We start from the raw sequence: 17,447 nt of genomic DNA, 5'->3' as shown, positions 1-17,447 counted from the left end.
TATTCTAGTATGGACGGGCATCCAGCTGTAAAATGGCTGGATGCCTTTCCTAATGCCAACCACTTTAACATGTGTACTTTTTTTGTGACATCAGTACAGGTGCTTTCTATGTGGCACCAGTACCAGTGGGGTTGCCAAATAGGTTGCAAAATTAGAGAATGGAGTGGAACTGAGGAAAGTGATCGTGTACCAGGCAAGAGGTTAGAGTATAATAGCTGGACAGAGATAGTTGTGTTACTATAAAGGGGACACTTGCTGCTTCAGTAAGACTTGGGAGGAGAGAAAGGTAGGAAGGAGTTGGAGAGAAAGTAAGATAGAGAGAGAGGGAGAGAGACAAGTAGATGGTGTTGGAGAAGTATTGGGAACTACCCACAGGGAACAGTGCTGTGGGGAGTATAAGTAGGAGAAAGGGGATAGAGGGGGATGTTCCATAAGAGTGTGAGGAGATAGGGAGAAGAGATAACTGGTGAGTGACTGGGAGGGGGATGTTGTAGATAAATACAAGGGCACGGAGTGTGCCAATAAGCATGTGAGGGAGAGGAGGGGGAGAGTCCTGCGACAGGTGGTGAGAGTGTTGGGAAGATGGGTCGTGGGGCAGTTTGACAGAGGACACATTATGTGTGTGTGTGGGGAAGGGAGAATGCACAGTTGTAAAGGACATGCCTGCATGTAGGGATGGCCATGGTTTACTGCAAACTTGCCAGATGTCTTGGTCCCTTGTCATCTCCTCTGTGAGTGTTCAACATCAGATCAGTTCTCACCACTTCACCCCAAATCTTCTTGGGTCTATCCCTTCTTCAGCTTCCCACCAGTTTCAGATCATTACTCCCTTATGCATGGTCCTTGTCCATACACATCACATGATCATACCAGTGCAGTCTCCTCTCTTGCACACAACAGCTGTTGCCGCTCATATCCAAATATTCCTCTCAAATCACTTACACTCGGTTATACATGCAACACTGACATTACCCATCCAGTGGAGCATGCTGGTTTCATTCCTTTCAGGCATCCGTATCTCCTTTGTAGCCACAACCCATGCTTCACTGCCATGAGCATAGTTCTTTCTTACACAGGCATCATACATTCTGCCTTTCACAGTGACGGGGAGGCCCCTTGTGACGAACAAAGGTAGTACTTACCCAAACTTTGCCCAGCCTATTCTTATTCTAGCAAGTAGGCTTTCAGAACATCCTCCTTCATTGCTAACTTAGTTACCAAGGTAACAGATTTTATCTACTACACCTAAGAATTCCCCAGACATTTAAGGAAATCTATTCTGTATACACACACACACACACTTACCCTCACCCATCATCATCATCATATATATATAATATATATATATATATATATAATATATATATATATATATATCTTACAGAGATGTACTCGCATAGCAAGTAATTTGATCTGAGATCGTGTGCTGAAACGAAAAACAATTGCAGCGTGGAAGGTGTTTGTAAGCCATTTAAGAAACACACAAAAGCCGTTTGATTCACTTCAACATTTAAGTTTAATTTGTCAAAATATTTTCGTCGCTAAAATCCGCGACCTGTTCACTGACAAAAATCTGTGCTGCATTCTGAGAAGTACAGTTAGTTCGTCATATATATGTACGTATGTATGTGTGTATGTATGCATACACATATGTATGCATGTATGTATTTATGTTATATGTATATATATATATATATATATGTATATATATATATATATATAATATATATATATATATATATATATAATATATAATATATATATATATATATATATATATATATTGTCTGTTGCAGGTACCAGATGCTGAAAAAAAACTCAAGCCAAGGTCACACATCAACACCTCAAGGCTCTAGAAAAGAAGCCAAAGTCACACATCAACACCTCAAGACTCTAGAAAAGGAAGCCAAAGTAACACACCAACTCCTCAAGCGAGTAGTAAAAGTAATGACTCTATTCCCATGCAAGATGACGGTTGGATGACACCTCAGCACCCAGTATCAGATTAGTCCCTCCACGGCAAACCACAGAAATATATATTAAATTTATTCTCATTAAATTTATTAATCTAATTTACATGAATATTTTTTTTATCGATTACAATAAGTAAAGATTACAACAACTTTTTTTCAGAAATTGCGTAAAAAATCGGATTAAGCACTTTGGCAGCTTGGCTGATTTGGGCAAGTTGGTAGGAGGTCAAAAAATAAAAAGGTCAATAATTGTATAAAAAAACCCCAAAAAATACATATCCTTTGCATGCAAGCAAGGCGGTCATAATGTATATAAAGTAAATCTCTTTAAGTCTGGCAGCAACGCAGTAACAGAATTTTGAGTATTTTAAAGAACAGTAAGAATAATTCTAACATTTTCAGGAAGAGGTAAGAAATTCTATTTAACATACCAAGAGTACGGGTATTTTGTTTTCTAAATTGCTTATATGTGTTTTCAAACTGAGTGACTCATCAATATGAATGCTGAGAAATTTTGTTGATGTTACATGTGAAATTGCTTTACCTGTGGTGAGGACATTAGTCAGAAGCTGTTGGGCTTTGTGGAGAAAGCATGGAACAGCTCATTTTTTTATATCAAGGGTAAGCCAGTTAGCGATAAGCCATTGATAACCCCTGTCCAGTTCTGAATTAATTGTATTGAATAGGGAGGGAAGGCCTGGTGACTAATAAAATAGTAGAGCGTCATCAGCAAAGTGTAGAAAATTTCATAAATTAGTAATGGGCCCGTACGGACCCCTGGGGGACTCCTAGATTTATAGTAGATAATGGTGATTTTGATGTTTGAACAGAAACATACTGTTTGGCGCTGTGAGAGGTACGATCTAAACCAACAATATATCTGAATGTACAGAATCGAATGCTTTACTGATATCTAAGTAAAGTGCAAGGAAGTATTAGAGATGTTTAGCGAACTGTTGGCATGATCTAGAATTCAAGGATTGCATCAGCAGTACTTAAGTTTTCTCTAAAGCCAACCTGTTTTATAGACTGGAATGACCACATGCCATTTTTAGAGAGTTAGGGAATATGCCTTGAGCAACTAATTCAGAAAAGAGCATTGCTAATAGTAAGTTGATTATGTCAACAGATGTTTGTAAATATATGAAGGGATACTTCATTTGAGTCTGGTTTATTTTTGAGGGAGTTTATAACGGATCTTACTTCGTCTGGGGAAGAAGAAAATGCAAAGAAGAAATTCGGGTTACTAGGGCCCATGTAGAACATGGGGGCTGGAGGATAGGGGGGATTTGATTGTTAAGGTTTGTAGCTATATTAGAGAAGTAATTATTGAAGGCACAGGCTATATCTATTCTTTACTACCCACAAGAGGCTAAACACAGAGAGGACAAACAAGGACAGACAAACGGATTAAGTCGATTACATCGACCCCAATGCGTAACTGGTATTTATTTAATCGACCCCGAAAGGATGAAAGGCAAAGTCGACCTCGGCGGAATTTGACGCACAACGTAACAGCAGCCGAATACTACCGCAAAGCATTCCACCCGACGTGCTAACGATTCTGCCAGCTATATCATGTGGGTTGGTAATTTATTTTCCTGTAAAATTTCATGAGTCGTATGTTTCTTTTTTTGATTGTTTGTGTGTTTCTTGTTTTCCATGTTTTCACTGCATCACCAAGCTGCTGCTGCTGTTGTTGTTAACTGTGCCGTTGCTGGAGCTGTTGGTGTTGGTGAAGGTGGGGGGGTGGTAGCATTGGTAATACTATTGCTGTTGCTTACTGCTATCAGAGGTGTCATTAGTTGAGCTTATGCTGGGGTTTCTGCTAGGGCCGCTGCTGCTGTTGTTAGTGTTGTTACCAATAGATTTCTTTACTACCCACAAGGGGCTAAACACAGAGGGACAAACAAGGACAGACAAAGGGATTTAGTCGATTACATCAACCCCAGTGCGTAAATGGTACTTAATTTATCGACCCCGAAAGGATGAAAGGCAAAGTCATTTCGGCAGAATTGAACTCAGAACGTCACGACAGACGAAATACGGCTACGCATTTCGCCCGGCATGCTAACGTTTCTGCCAGCTCGCCGGGTGTCAGCACTGGGTCTGTTACTGCTGCTACAATTGGTCCTGCCAGTGTGTGAGTGTTGGCAGGTCTTCTACTGTGGACATCAGGGAAGCTGTTAGGAAGGCTGGTGTTGAAGGCGATGTTAGTGATGATGCTGTCAGGGGTGTCGTTGGTGCTGCAGTTGATGACATCGCTAAAGCTGTCCATGGCAGCCACAACTACATCAACAACAGCAACAGTGGCAACAACAACAAGTACAGCACCGACATCGCACATCCATGGAAATTCATTCAAGAAACGTTTTTCCAACCATTGGTCCTCCTTCAGAGTCCCAGAAAGGAGATACGTAACATCGCTGGCCAACCACATTTGGCAACTATAAGATGATGGAGTTCCACACTTCAGTCTCATGGAAAATTCTCAAAAACCCAGGCCCCAACATTAATGGGACGAAATACTGCAAGCTATGCATAGGCAAATGCATGGATGAGTCCTAAGGGACTCAGTTGAGTCAGGGGCTATGCGTAACACCACAATGGAGATTTTTAGGTTAGTTGTTGCATTTTAGGAGATTTCTGCAGGGCTTTTGGGAACTGCCAGAAGTTGATAGCTAACAGGAGAGGAAGATAATGCCCTATTGCATACCCTCACAACTGAATGATGGCAGTATGGGTGTGGAAGTCAGTAACCATTGACGAAGGGAGATAATCCAGACGTTTTCCGTCCGTATTTTAAAGAGGTCATAGGTTAAAAGTTCTTGGCAGGTGTCATAAAGTTAAACCCTTTACAGACAGGAAACCCAGAAGAATTATAGTGTGTATATATATATATATATTTTTTAAAAAGTGCATAAAAAATACCCACTACACTCTTGGAGCGGTTGTGTTTTTAGGAAGGGCATCCAGCTGTAGAAACATTGCCAGATCAGATTGGAGCCTGGTGTGGCCTCCTTACTTCCCAGGCCCCAGTCGAACTGTGCCACCGCATGGAGGCCAGTCGGGTGGCGTTGGCAATGTCCACGTTCGGATGGTTGTCTTACATGCCACCGGCACCGGTATCACAGCTACAATTTCCATTGATGTTGATCGATACAAAGATACTACTCAACAGAGTCTTTATCACAAATGATATATTTGCACCATTGTTGAACTCAGTTCTTGAATCTTCAAAAATTATTCACGTGTGCACTGTTGTGCCCTCTTCCTAACAGTCACTTTCACCTTGCCTGTATCATCAAATCTTTACCCCTAAAGACTACCTTTCATTGGGCTGAACATTGGATGGGAGACCACTGACCAGCTCAGCTTGTTCATTGCCTGGTTTTGTTACTAAAGATGCATATGGTCATGTATTGTTATGGTGAATGTTGTCTGTTTGCAATCTCTTGTTCAGTTTTTTTCCTTTCTTCTTTGAGTGTCTCAATGTACTGCTCACTCTTCTCAGTACTGTCACAACGCAGAAAATCAAGGAGAATGATGTCCTTGTAATCCTTCAAAATAGTCACTGTGGCTTTCTGTATCAAACACTGGCTCTTGAACTTCTTAGGCCTTGGAGATGAGATGTGATGTCATTCTATGAACTAAGCCTTTGTTTCTGGATTATAAAGATATACTCTTTACTCTTTTACTTGTTTTGGTCATGTGACTGTGGCCATAGTGGAGCACCACTTTTAGTCGAGCAAATCAACCCCAGGACTTGTTCTTTGTAAGCCTATTATTTATTCTATCGATCTCTTTTGCCGAACCGCTAAGTTACGAGGACGTAAACACACCAGCATTGGGACAAACACAGATAGACAAACATACACACACACACACACTAATAAATATATATAAATATATGTACGACGGGCTTCCTACCAAATCCACTCGCAAGGCTTTGGTCGGCCCAAGGCTATAGTAGAAGACACTTGCCTTAGGTGCCATGCAGTGGGAATGAACCTGGAACCCGGAACCAAAAGTCATGAGTGTTGTGTTGCTTTTTTGATTTTGTAAACATGTCCATGTGTGGTAGCGATACTGAACTATGAAAAAAGTGGCCCAAGTTGTTTGAAAGATTGTGGATAATCTTGCAGGCTTCTACCAAGACAGCTACAAGATGTCAAAATTTTAATATATCAATACCTAGACAAGCAAGATGTTCAAGATACGGTAAGGTATTCATCTGATTGTATGTCTCTGGACAGCTTCCAGCAGATAAATATACTGAACAAAAGGAGGTCCCAAATGGGAGATGCTACAAATGAGTTGTGTCTGTGGCCTCTGATCTTCAGCCACATGGATAGGAATATTCATTCATTGGCTCATTGATTCAATTCTGAATTTAACCAATTTGTTTAGATAATAATCTGTTGTGCTTATAATCTATACCAACCTCAGTATATGACTGGTACATATTTTATTAACCTTGCAATGAAGAAAAATAAATGCCAAGTTGACACTGACAGGTTTTGATTGCAAAAGATAAATGATGTAACTTAATATAGCAAGGTATTTTATCCAACATTCCTCTGATTCTGTCATCCACATTCCTTGTATGAGGGGCGTTCAATAAGTAATGCCCCTGACCCACTACCCATAGCAGTAGAGCAACGAAACTTGGCACAGTTATTAGTCTTTTTCTACATAGAAACCACCCAGAGTTATGCATTTCTCCCATTGTTTGATGCAGCTCTGGAGACCATTTTTGTAGAAGACCCCAGCTTGGTCCTCCAACCTGAACGTGACTTCAGAAATCAAGGCTGCATCATCTGGGAAACGCTTTCCTTTCAAAAACAACTTCATGGCTGGGAAGAGGTAAAAATAAGAGGGTGCAAGGTCAAGAGAGTAGGGAGGATGGGGGAGGAGTTCATGGCCGCACGCCTGTGCTTCTGATCTGGTGACACACGAGTTGTGGACCGGAGCGTTGTCCTGCAGGAGGAGGATGCCTTTGCTGATCTTGCCCTGCCTCTTGATTTTGATAGCTTCTCTTAATTTCCTCAAAAGTGAAGCATAATAGGCTCCTGTAATTGTGGTACCCTTTGCCAGGAAATCTGTCATCACTACTCCGTCCTGGTCCCAGAAGACTGTGAGCATGATCTTGCCAGCGGAGGGCTGCACCCTTGCCTTCTTTGGAGGAGGTGAGTCACGGTGCTTCCACTGCATTGACTGGGCTTTGGTCTCTGGATCATAGTGATGGACCCAGGTTTCATCCTATGCAATCAGTCTTTTGAAAACTTTTGACTCATCTTCTTGGCACGTCTCCAAATTCACCCTCGAGCACTCGACGCGTTCTTGCTTCTGGAAAGGTTTGAGCAGCCTGGGAATCCATCTGGCAGACACCTTTTGCATATGCAAATGGTCATGAATGATAGTTTCCACAGACCCGGTACTAATCTTGATCTCATGGGCTATTTGGCGAAAAGTTATGCGTCGATCTTCCAAAATGGCAGCACCAACTTGACGGACAGATGCCTCATCAATGGCAGAAGGGTGGCGACCAGATCTGGGAGCTGTTTCCACAGAGTTCCGACCATGTTTGAATTCACGATGCCAGCGTTTTACAAGGTCATATGATGGGGCATCATCACCATAAGTTACTTTCATTTCATCAAAAGTCTGCCATGGTGTGCGTCCTTTCAAATACAAAAACCGGATCACTGCTCGACACTCAACAGGCTCCATTTCACACTTGACTCAGTTCAAACACCTCTAAATCAGAAACCACAATTAGTTCAGAGCTGTAATTTGCCGTTAATCTATGCAAAATTTCAGCTAGATCAAACAACTGCAAGTGGGTCAGGGAAATTACTTATTGAACGTCCCTCGTATATAATAATCAAGGCTCGCTGGGATTATTGACATGAAATGTCGAATATTAAAATGTTAGAAGTAAATGCTTTTTAAGGGTTTTATTTCCTTGTGTTTAGATCATAACAGCGTCATCTATGACTTTTTCCATCTGCCTATGATTAGTATCTGTCAAGCATTGGTGTCAAACGAATCGATCTTGTTCTTTCCCTTCAACTTTGTATGTTCTTCAATAAGCTATATTTGTACTGGATCAGTGTTGCAATAATTACGTCCCTTTATTTTACAGCTCTGGTCGCAAAGATCATTGCTCAGAGGCGACAAAATAGTACCAGTTATATACTGTATTGATTACCTCTCTCCTCTGTAAGATTGTATGATTTTTGCGCCAATGTAAAGAAGGCATTACGATTGTTGTTGAACTGTAGATGTCTAATTTTACGTAACTATTGCGGATCATTTTCGTTTTCTTCCAACTACTTGAAGATTTTTCAATTCTCAATGGATTGTTTTTACATTTTCCATACAACTGTATTGCTGCTTTTTGTTTATGATCCAGACACTAGATTCTCTGTCTCCCCCCTTCTTTCTAGCGCGTTCACCTAACTGTTAAACAAGAATCACAGAAAGTGAAGTAACAGCATTGTAAAACTGATGTGTTTCAATGACTTGCAGTGACTTAAATAACTTCAAAAACTTACTTTAGTTGTATGTAGGTGCTATGTAAAAGTAAAACTATCTTTAAAAAAAATTACAGATTTTTTTTTTCTAATGAGAGTTACCTCCCCGAATTAGAGCCGGATTTTTTTCCCCCTTTATATAGTTTGATGTTTAGTTTGGCTGCCTGGCTGGATGTTCGGTTAGTTGAAACAATCGTTAACTGTTACTATTACTGCTTCCTACACCACTTGATACAAAGGGCTTCAACAATTTGTCGCTAGCCTTGTCTATTTTGTGCTTCTAATCTGGCCTCCTCTGAGGATCGTTTCTATTGTTCTCTTTTACCTTAAGATATTAGCTGGCCTTCAGGTTGTGGCCGAAGTACGTGGCCCAGCTATCGCCACTTTACTCTTCATTATTTCTTCCTTATTTATTTATAGGAAATTTTCTGGTACTCAACACTTCGTTTCTCAAAAATGATGCCTTTTTGATTCCCTAAAATTTCTTTATTTTCGAGGCCTCTAAAACAATTAGTTCTGATTTGCTGCCACGGTTCTTCAAATATGTAACGTTTCTTAATAGCGACGTATGCATTAAATTTTCATACGAATCCCTAAGATATTTCCTTACATTTGAAAGCACTCCTGTTACTTGATTTATCCTCTTAAATCTTTCGTTAATTTCAGTGTCAAAAACATCTTGTTCTATAAAAGTTTCAAGATATTTAAACTCGTTTTACTCTTCTTGCAGTTTACCCATCCAATGACACATTTCTTCAATCCCCTTAAGCTTCACAGTTTTAGTTTTAGTGATGTTTATCTTTAAAACCCACACTTTATCCAGGCTTGCCTAAGTTTTGTAGTATGATCGCAACCTCAAGCTGTATAGTTTACCTTTTCATGGAGGTAACATTCTTTTCAGTTTTGTGAATAATTTCCTTTATCAATAAATTTCAAGCATAAGTAGAAAAGTCAGTAATGTGCATGTTTTATCAGCAGATTATGTCACTAATTCTCCTTGGATCTATAGTTTCATTCCTCCAATGGTCTTATGAGAGAATTTGATTGTGAATCAGAATTTCTTATATTTGTACCAAAAGAATATATCCTTATTGCAAGTGCATGTGGGTGATGGGTAACAGATTACTAATTCAGAGTGTGGGCGCAATGGTCCAGTGGTTAGGGCAGTCATAGGACTCGCAGTCATAGGATCGCGGTTTCGATTCCCAGACCGGGCGTTGTGAGTGTTTATTGAGCGAAAACACCTAAAAAGCTCCACGAGGCTCCGGCAGGGGGTGGTGGTGATCCCTGCTGTACTCTTTCACCACAACTTTCTCTCACTCTTACTTCCTGTTTCTGTTGTACCTGTATTTCAAGGGGCCGGCCTTGTCACTCTCTGTGTCACGCTGAATATCCCCGAGAACTAAGTTAAGGGTGCACGTGTCTGTGGAGTGCTCAGCCACTTACACGTTAATTTCACGAGCAGACTGTTCCGTTGATTCGGATCAACCGGAACCCTCGTCGTCGTAACCGACAGAGTGCTTCCATCCCCATCCATTACTAATTCAGAAAAGCAGGAACTGCTATAGGAGTGGGAGAAGGATCAGAGTATGTGCTGGGGGTACAGCACACTGGTGCTCTACTCTTTGTGAAGGAAGCACCAACACTTGTCTATTACACAATCTCCCAATTACTTACAGCCATGAATTATAATTTCTTTTGGCATATATTATAATTAGGGAGTTGAGCTATTGAAAAAGTAATACTTTTATTTTTCAGATTATTTCAGTGGTGGTCTATGTTGAAAAAAGCAAAAAGTTAATAAGTTCCCTAAAGATAATTTTGTATGTAGTGAACAGATGTGATTATTTTTTTTTTATCTTCAATCTTTGACCCCTCCTTAAATATCAGGATTTACTTAATTTCAAGAGATATGAATTTATTTTATTTTACATGTTTTATTGTGGTTAGAGCAGTGGACTCGTGGTTGAGGAATTGCGGGTTCAAATCTCAGACCGGGCGATGTGTGTTTATGAGCGAAACACCTAAGCTCCGGCAGAAGGTAATGGTAAACTTCTGCTGACTCTTTCGCCACAACTTTCTCTCACTCTTTTCTCCTGCATCTTGCAGCTCACCTGCAACGGACTGGCGTTCCATCCAGGTGGGGAACCTATACGCCAAGGAAACCGGCCCTTATGAGCCAGGCATGGCTTGAGAGAAAAAAAAAACATCTTATTACATGTACCAATACCAGTTTTTGATCCATGCATAAATTATTTAAAATGAAGGAAAGTTGGCTGTTAAATAAATTAGAAGCAGAAGAAACCAGGATTGCCATTATCTGTACTCACAGCCTGCACAGGATTTCTGAGATTAATGTGGTTGATTTTCTTCTTGAAGAATCTATAAGTTGATGGTTACAGGAAAACCATAGGCAGGGAGGGAATTCCAGGAGAAAGATGTTCTGGGGTGCAAGGACTGGATGTAAAAGTTAGTGCAGTGTCAAGACAGAGTGAGAGTAGAAAGAAAATGGTTTTAGGAGAGCAGAGTAAGTTGGATGAATCTGAGTAGAAGTAGTATAAGATCAGCCTGCTACAAGAATCAGAAGCCACTGTACAAGTTGTAGAAGCAGAGTGGTAAGACAACATTGTCTGTGGATCAGAGTTTGGAGTGTAAGTGTATTGATGAGTGATTGTATGCTAATTAGTCAGGCAGCCATTTTGGGGATGCAGACCTCATAGGCTGCATCCCCAGAATGGCCACCCGACATTAGCATTGTATGGCATCAACATTGTCCCACATAGTATTCTATTGGGGGCTTCATCTGAGTTTTGTAGAGAGTTAATAAAAACTGTTGGGAGTTGGAAGTATTTTCTCACCTGAAAGAGGAACACCAGTATTTGATAAAGTAAATACAACTATGAAAAAAATTTGCAGTTTTATTCTGATTAAACTACCGTCTTTGGAGTAAAGCCTTTAAATACTGTCACCTGTTTTAGCATCTTGACTGTCACCCACTCCCACTCTGTTGTTTTATTCTTCTTTCCTTCAAGTGTGACTGACAGGGCACATTATGAAGTTCTTGAGTTCTAGAAGTGCTGTGTTCCATCCACACATAACAAGAAAACTTTTCCCTCACCCTACCCCAACAAACCAAACTACATCTCTTCTCTTTCTCATATTTGCTCTTTCATGCACTATGCTTACCTCTCACTCCCCAATCCTGTCCTCTTAGCTCTGTTTCCCTGTATCATTGCTCTCTGCTAGCCCCTGATCTGTGTATTCCATCCACATGTAACAAGAAAACTTTTCACATACCCTACCCCAACAAACCAAACTACATCTCTTCTCTTTCTCACATTTGCTCTTTCATGCACTATGCTTACCTCTCACTCCTGTCCTCTTGGCCCTGTTTCTCTGTATCATTGCTATCCGGTAGCCCACCCCCCACTCTATATACCCAGGTTTTCACCACTCACTGCATTCCCCTCTAATCACACTTCTTTGGCAATGTCCTGCCACTTATAACATGACACTCAAACCTCAAGAATTCACCATGGCACTTGCCACCATCTATATCTCTCTCTTTCTTTACTTGACCATTCCATTTATATTCTGATTCCCGTCCCTTGTGAGTATGCCTGGAACTTTGCCACCACCTCTATCTTGTTGTCTCCCACTCTCTCTCTCTCCTGTTCTTCCCCCAGGTTGGGTAACCATGTATCTCCTTTACAGCAGCACACCTGTTTCTGTACTCATCTCTGATCTCTTTCTCTCTCTGGCAGGGTAACCTTGTACCTCTTCTACAACAAGGCACCCGTTTCTCTCTCACTATAACCTTTCATCATCTGACACAAGATCACCTCCTCCAATGCCCCCTCCCTATCAAAAGATTTTTGTCTTGCAAGGTACATGGTGAACCTGTCAATGCAGGTGCTACAAAAAAAGCATCCAGTCTACACTGTAAAGTGGTTGGCATTTGGAAGGGCATCCAGCTGTAAAAACCTTGCCAAAACTGACCTCACCTGTGCTTGTGCCATGTAAAAAGCACTCAGTCCACTCTGCTGGGTGGTCAGTGTTAGGAAGGGCATCCAGCTGTAAAAATCCTGCCAAAACAGACACAGAAGTCTGGTGCAGGCTTCTGCTTGTCTGGCTCCTGTCAAACCATCCCAGGATGAAAGGCAGACATTAAATGATGATGAATATATGGCATAGGAGTGAGCCACACAAAACATTTACTGGATCACTGTGTCATATGTATACCTAATAAAATAAATTATGACACCGTGAGTACAAGATACCAGGAACAAGGAAGCTATTGAACTTGTCTGTAATTTGCTACACTAGTTTTTCTTTTAATTTCAAAATGAATTAATGTTTGGGCACTGATTTGGGGTTTATTTAGCTGTTAACTTTGGGTTGGCTACAGACACAAAAAAATACAGTTGGTTATGGTAGAAAAAGATAGTACATCACTGAATTAGATTGAAAATACATATTACTACTAATATCACCGTGACCGACCAGGCTATCAGATTTTGCTACACATCGCTGGTCACAATGTGCTTCACATTGTTTTAGCCTTCAAATGACGCCATCCCACTGGCTAAGCAAGCAGGCCAACAGAAGAAAGAATGAGAGAAGGTTGTGGCGAAAGAGTACAGGAGGGATCACCACCACCCCCTGCCGGAGCCTCGTGGAGCTTTAGGTGTTTTCGCTCAATAAACACTCACAACGAACTTGAAACCGCGATCCTACAACCGCAAGTCTGCTGCCTTAACCACTGGGCCATTGCGCCTCCACATAACTACTAATATAATATACTACTATAGCAGCAACAACAAAATAAAGTTAATATTTCTGTGAAAAATTGTTAAATTCAAGAAAATCTCTATATATATATAAAGCTGAAGTTGTCTGTGTGTGGCAGGCTTGGTAGCCTTCAACTAACACTATCTCCTTCGAGACCCCGCGGCACAAGTTGACCAAAATTGAGAGTATGATAGAAGGCTTGCTCTTCCTTCTGTAGAAGAAAAAATTAAAATCAGACCATGTTAACACCAAAAATTATTTACATCAAAAAGGTGCTTTTTTTTCTATGAAAATCCCTATTTTTTATGGGTTTTTTTACTGCTGTATCACCATTTTTTGGTGTATTTTAACCAGAAAAATGTTCACTTAAAGAGAATAACAAGCTACATAATGCAAAATTTTTACTTTTCAAAAATTCTAATTCTAAAGGGTCGAAAAGAAAACAAGCCCGAGCAACGCTGGGCTATACTGCTAGTTATAAAATAAAATAACAACAGAAACAAATTAAGAATTTAAAATATAATTTTAAACAAAAAGAAATAAAATTCCACAAAATAAAAAGATAAAAGATTAAGAAAAAAATATGGAAAACAAAAGTTTATTCACATGTTCCTTTATTGTTCCTGAATATAACTGGAATTAATTTAAATTGTACTTTCTGTTTTTTGTTTTTTTTCTGTATCAGGAAGACTTCAGTTACATATTTGTAAACCTTGACTTATTTTTTTCTTCAATCCAAAACATTTGTCAATAGACCAATGGCAAAATAAATGGAATTGTATTCACTACTCACTCATTCATGCATATAAACATATACATCCACACACATGGATATTGAGGCAGCTCTATTAATGTAAGTGTGAATACCATAACCCACTGTGCTCATAAATGCATAGTTTGGAAACTGTCTTTATGTAAGGGGTAAGTACAAGTAGAGTATCCCTTGTTAAACTATGATCATAGGAGTTAAACTTAATACTGTAAGCTAACAAAACACTTCAAAATTACTTTGTCATCTTACTGCTCACAACAGTATATTTTACCACACATGGTTCTTAGAGCTAGGTGAACTGGACAATTCAAGAATAAAATTGTCATGATCTCATTTACAATGCTGTGCTGGTGAAATTATGCAAACTGTTGAGCACTTTGGCTGCTAGCTTAAATTACCCTTGACTTCACTAATTATGACTTAGCAACATCTTTCACTTATCCTTAAGAGAAAAGGCAGTGCTTAAGATCCCTTACAAAGTAAGGAGAGAGGAAGGTATCTTTAACCCTTTAGTGTTTAAACCGGCCATATCTGGCCAAAATATTCTACCTATTTTATGTTCAACCTAGTCAGATATAGTCATTCATAGCTATCTTATTGTGTCATTTTAAAAATAAACAATCACATCATTGAAATCTCAAAGCCATGAAATGATACAAGATTAATTTTACATGGTGTGAATACATAAGCTTTACATTTGACAGAATAATCTGAATGCTAAAGGGTTAAACTGGAAATCTGGCCCTAATGCTTGAAACAGAGTGGACCCCGTTAAAGGCACCAGTGGACCAGGTAGTGGTGTTAATCTGTGCACTGGATTAAGTCTACCATCCAAGTAAGCCATGACAAGATTTGAACTCAGAACGGAAAGAGCTGTAAAATTACAGCAACACATCCTGTCTGACACCCTAATGATTCTGCCAGTGTAAATCCTGAGACTGGCATTTCATTTATCCTTTCCGGAAAGATTAAAAGCTAAGTTGATCTTGGTCAGAACTGAATTCATCTGTCAATTTAGCAACACTGCCAGTTTACTTCCTAGACTAATTAAACTATATTGGAGAGTTCTAGGTGGAGTCTGATAACCTTCAACTGCCCTGAGACAAGAAGTAAGGAACCAAAACAGATTCCTCACTTCTCACAATCAATGAACTTAATACCAAGCTCTTCTATGTCCTCTCCAACAGATCAGTTGCTGCTAATGTTGTCAACTCATCATCAGTTTCCTTAGAATCAGGATTTTACTCCATCTTTGTTCTGCCTTATCGTTTTCCTTTGCAAAATGTCTTTTGTTTTATTTATTTAATTGATAATAAAAAAAAAAATTCACAAGAGGAAAAAAAAAGGGTGGGGGGAAGCAATATTTCAACTTAAATATTAAATAATTTTCAACAAGCAATAACTTTGGAAAAAACAAAACAAAACAAATTACTTCAAAATCAAAAAATATAAACAAAATAATGTATACATATCACATTAAATAATTCAACAAATTTATATATATATATGGATATTATTGTATGTATAGGATGGGATAGAGAGAGAGAGAGAGAGAGTAAATGAATTTTAAAAAAAGGAATTTTGATAAAACAAATTATCAACTTTTAATGTTTTTAGGTATTGGGCCAATTTCATAAGGGGACATATATCAATCAACTCCAGCATATCACAGATACTCGGTTTATTAAAACACCCCTTCCTCAAACCCATGCAACCAAAACATTACAAAGGATATTTTTTAGTCCAACAAGGTTTCTTATAAAATCCACAACTTTTATAATAGTAACTCTTAACACTGACAGAGGCCACACATTTTTAGTAGCAGGGTGGGACAGAGTTAATTTAATCATCAACCCTGTAGATATCTGATGATTATTTTGTCAATCCTGGGAGCCACTACATGGTTGCTTGACCTGCAAGAAATAGCAGCCAAATCACGCTCAAATATCATCCTACTGTCTTAAGTAAGGAAAGGATACATTCAACAAGTCAGTCTTATATATTTTGTAAATCAAAGAATGGACATGTCGGATCTTCATATCAACACCTCCATTCTTGGAATTACTTCTTGGAAAATACTTTATGACTAACAAATTTTTCCTGGAATTTCAGTTCGTATGAAACTGTTTCCTTTATGGAAAACTGTTCATTTCTATTTTAAGGGAGGGTTACAGCTGATTAAGTAGGTCTCTGTATGCGACTGGTATATACTTTATCAATGGATGACAGAAAGAGAAAGTGAAACTTATCAAGATCTGAATTTGGAACAAAAAAAAAAAAAAGACATAACTTAACACAAGGAATCTTGTCTGATGCTGTACTGATTCTGCCAATCTATTGCCCCTATAATTATTGCTTCTAATTTAGGCACAAGGTGAGCAGTTTTGAGGGAAGGGGTTAGTTGATGCCATTGAGCTAAGTACTAGACTTGTATCTTATTTTATTTTATTTTATCAATCCCAAAATGATGAAAGGCAAAGTTGATATCCTCAGAATATAAAGAACTGAAAGAAATACCTCAAGGCATTTTGTCCAATGCTCTTACAATTCTGTAGCTGTTTTGGTGCCCTTATAACAATTAGAATAATGATTTATAACATAGACAGAAAGGTACAGTAAACTCTATCGACCTTGCCCCAGTGCTGTACTGGAACTTATTGTATCAAATTCAAAAGCTGGTACTTCTTTGGAATTCTCCCTCCACCCTATAACTTTTGAACCAGTAATTAAAAATTTTTTGCAGATTTATATGTTTTCTATATTAGAAATTATCATTTAGCCCCCCCCAAAGATATGGAGATTTACGGAGTGTGGATAAGGAATTTATACTCTCTGCGCAGCTTATAAATATATATGTATATGCATACATAAATACATTCACACATACAAACAAACATACATATACATACATACATCTCTTTTTATTCTTTCTACTCTTTTACTTGTTTCAGTCATTTTTGACTGCGGCCATGCTGGAGCACCGGCTTTATAGTCGAGCAAATCGAACCCCGGGACTTATTCTTTTTTTTGTAAGCCCAGTACTGATTCTATCGGTCTCTTTTTGCCGAACCGCTAGGTAACGGGGACATAAACACACCAGCATCGGTTGTCAAGCGATGGTGGGAGGACAAATACAGACACACAAACATATACACACACATACATATATATATATTATATATATATATACTTTATTCAAAAGCAGCAGAAATATAAAAAAGCTGTTACTCAGAGTTTTCACGTTCCCATTCGTCGGACAGTTTTGTTAAAAAACAGAACAGAAATATATATATATATATATATATATATATATATATATATTATATATATATATATATATATCTTCATATGTATGTGTGTATGTATATTATA

General features: G+C 38.9%; 2 long non-coding RNA genes across 2 annotated transcripts in view; one reads left to right on the top strand and one right to left on the bottom strand.

Annotated features, from left to right (window-relative positions):
* The window catches only part of LOC118764776, a 10,171-nt gene extending 8,225 nt beyond the window's left edge, over positions 1-1,946 (top strand). Inside the window, exon 3 of the long non-coding RNA XR_005000577.1 lies at positions 1,797-1,946. This is a non-coding gene — a long non-coding RNA (uncharacterized LOC118764776). The remainder of the gene's footprint in view (positions 1-1,796) is intronic.
* Positions 1,947-13,890: 11,944 nt separating this feature from the next.
* On the bottom strand, positions 13,891-15,466 carry LOC118764773. Its single transcript, XR_005000575.1, has 2 exons — positions 14,807-15,466; positions 13,891-14,582 (listed from the first exon to the last, which is right to left on the bottom strand). It is a non-coding gene; the product is annotated as an uncharacterized LOC118764773 (long non-coding RNA).
* Positions 15,467-17,447: the final 1,981 nt, after the last annotated feature.

This window comes from Octopus sinensis, linkage group LG9 (assembly GCF_006345805.1).
Source record: "Octopus sinensis linkage group LG9, ASM634580v1, whole genome shotgun sequence".
NCBI lineage: Eukaryota > Metazoa > Mollusca > Cephalopoda > Octopoda > Octopodidae > Octopus > Octopus sinensis.
The sequence above is the reverse complement of the archived record's forward strand: the minus strand, read 5'-3'. Positions and strand labels throughout refer to the sequence as shown.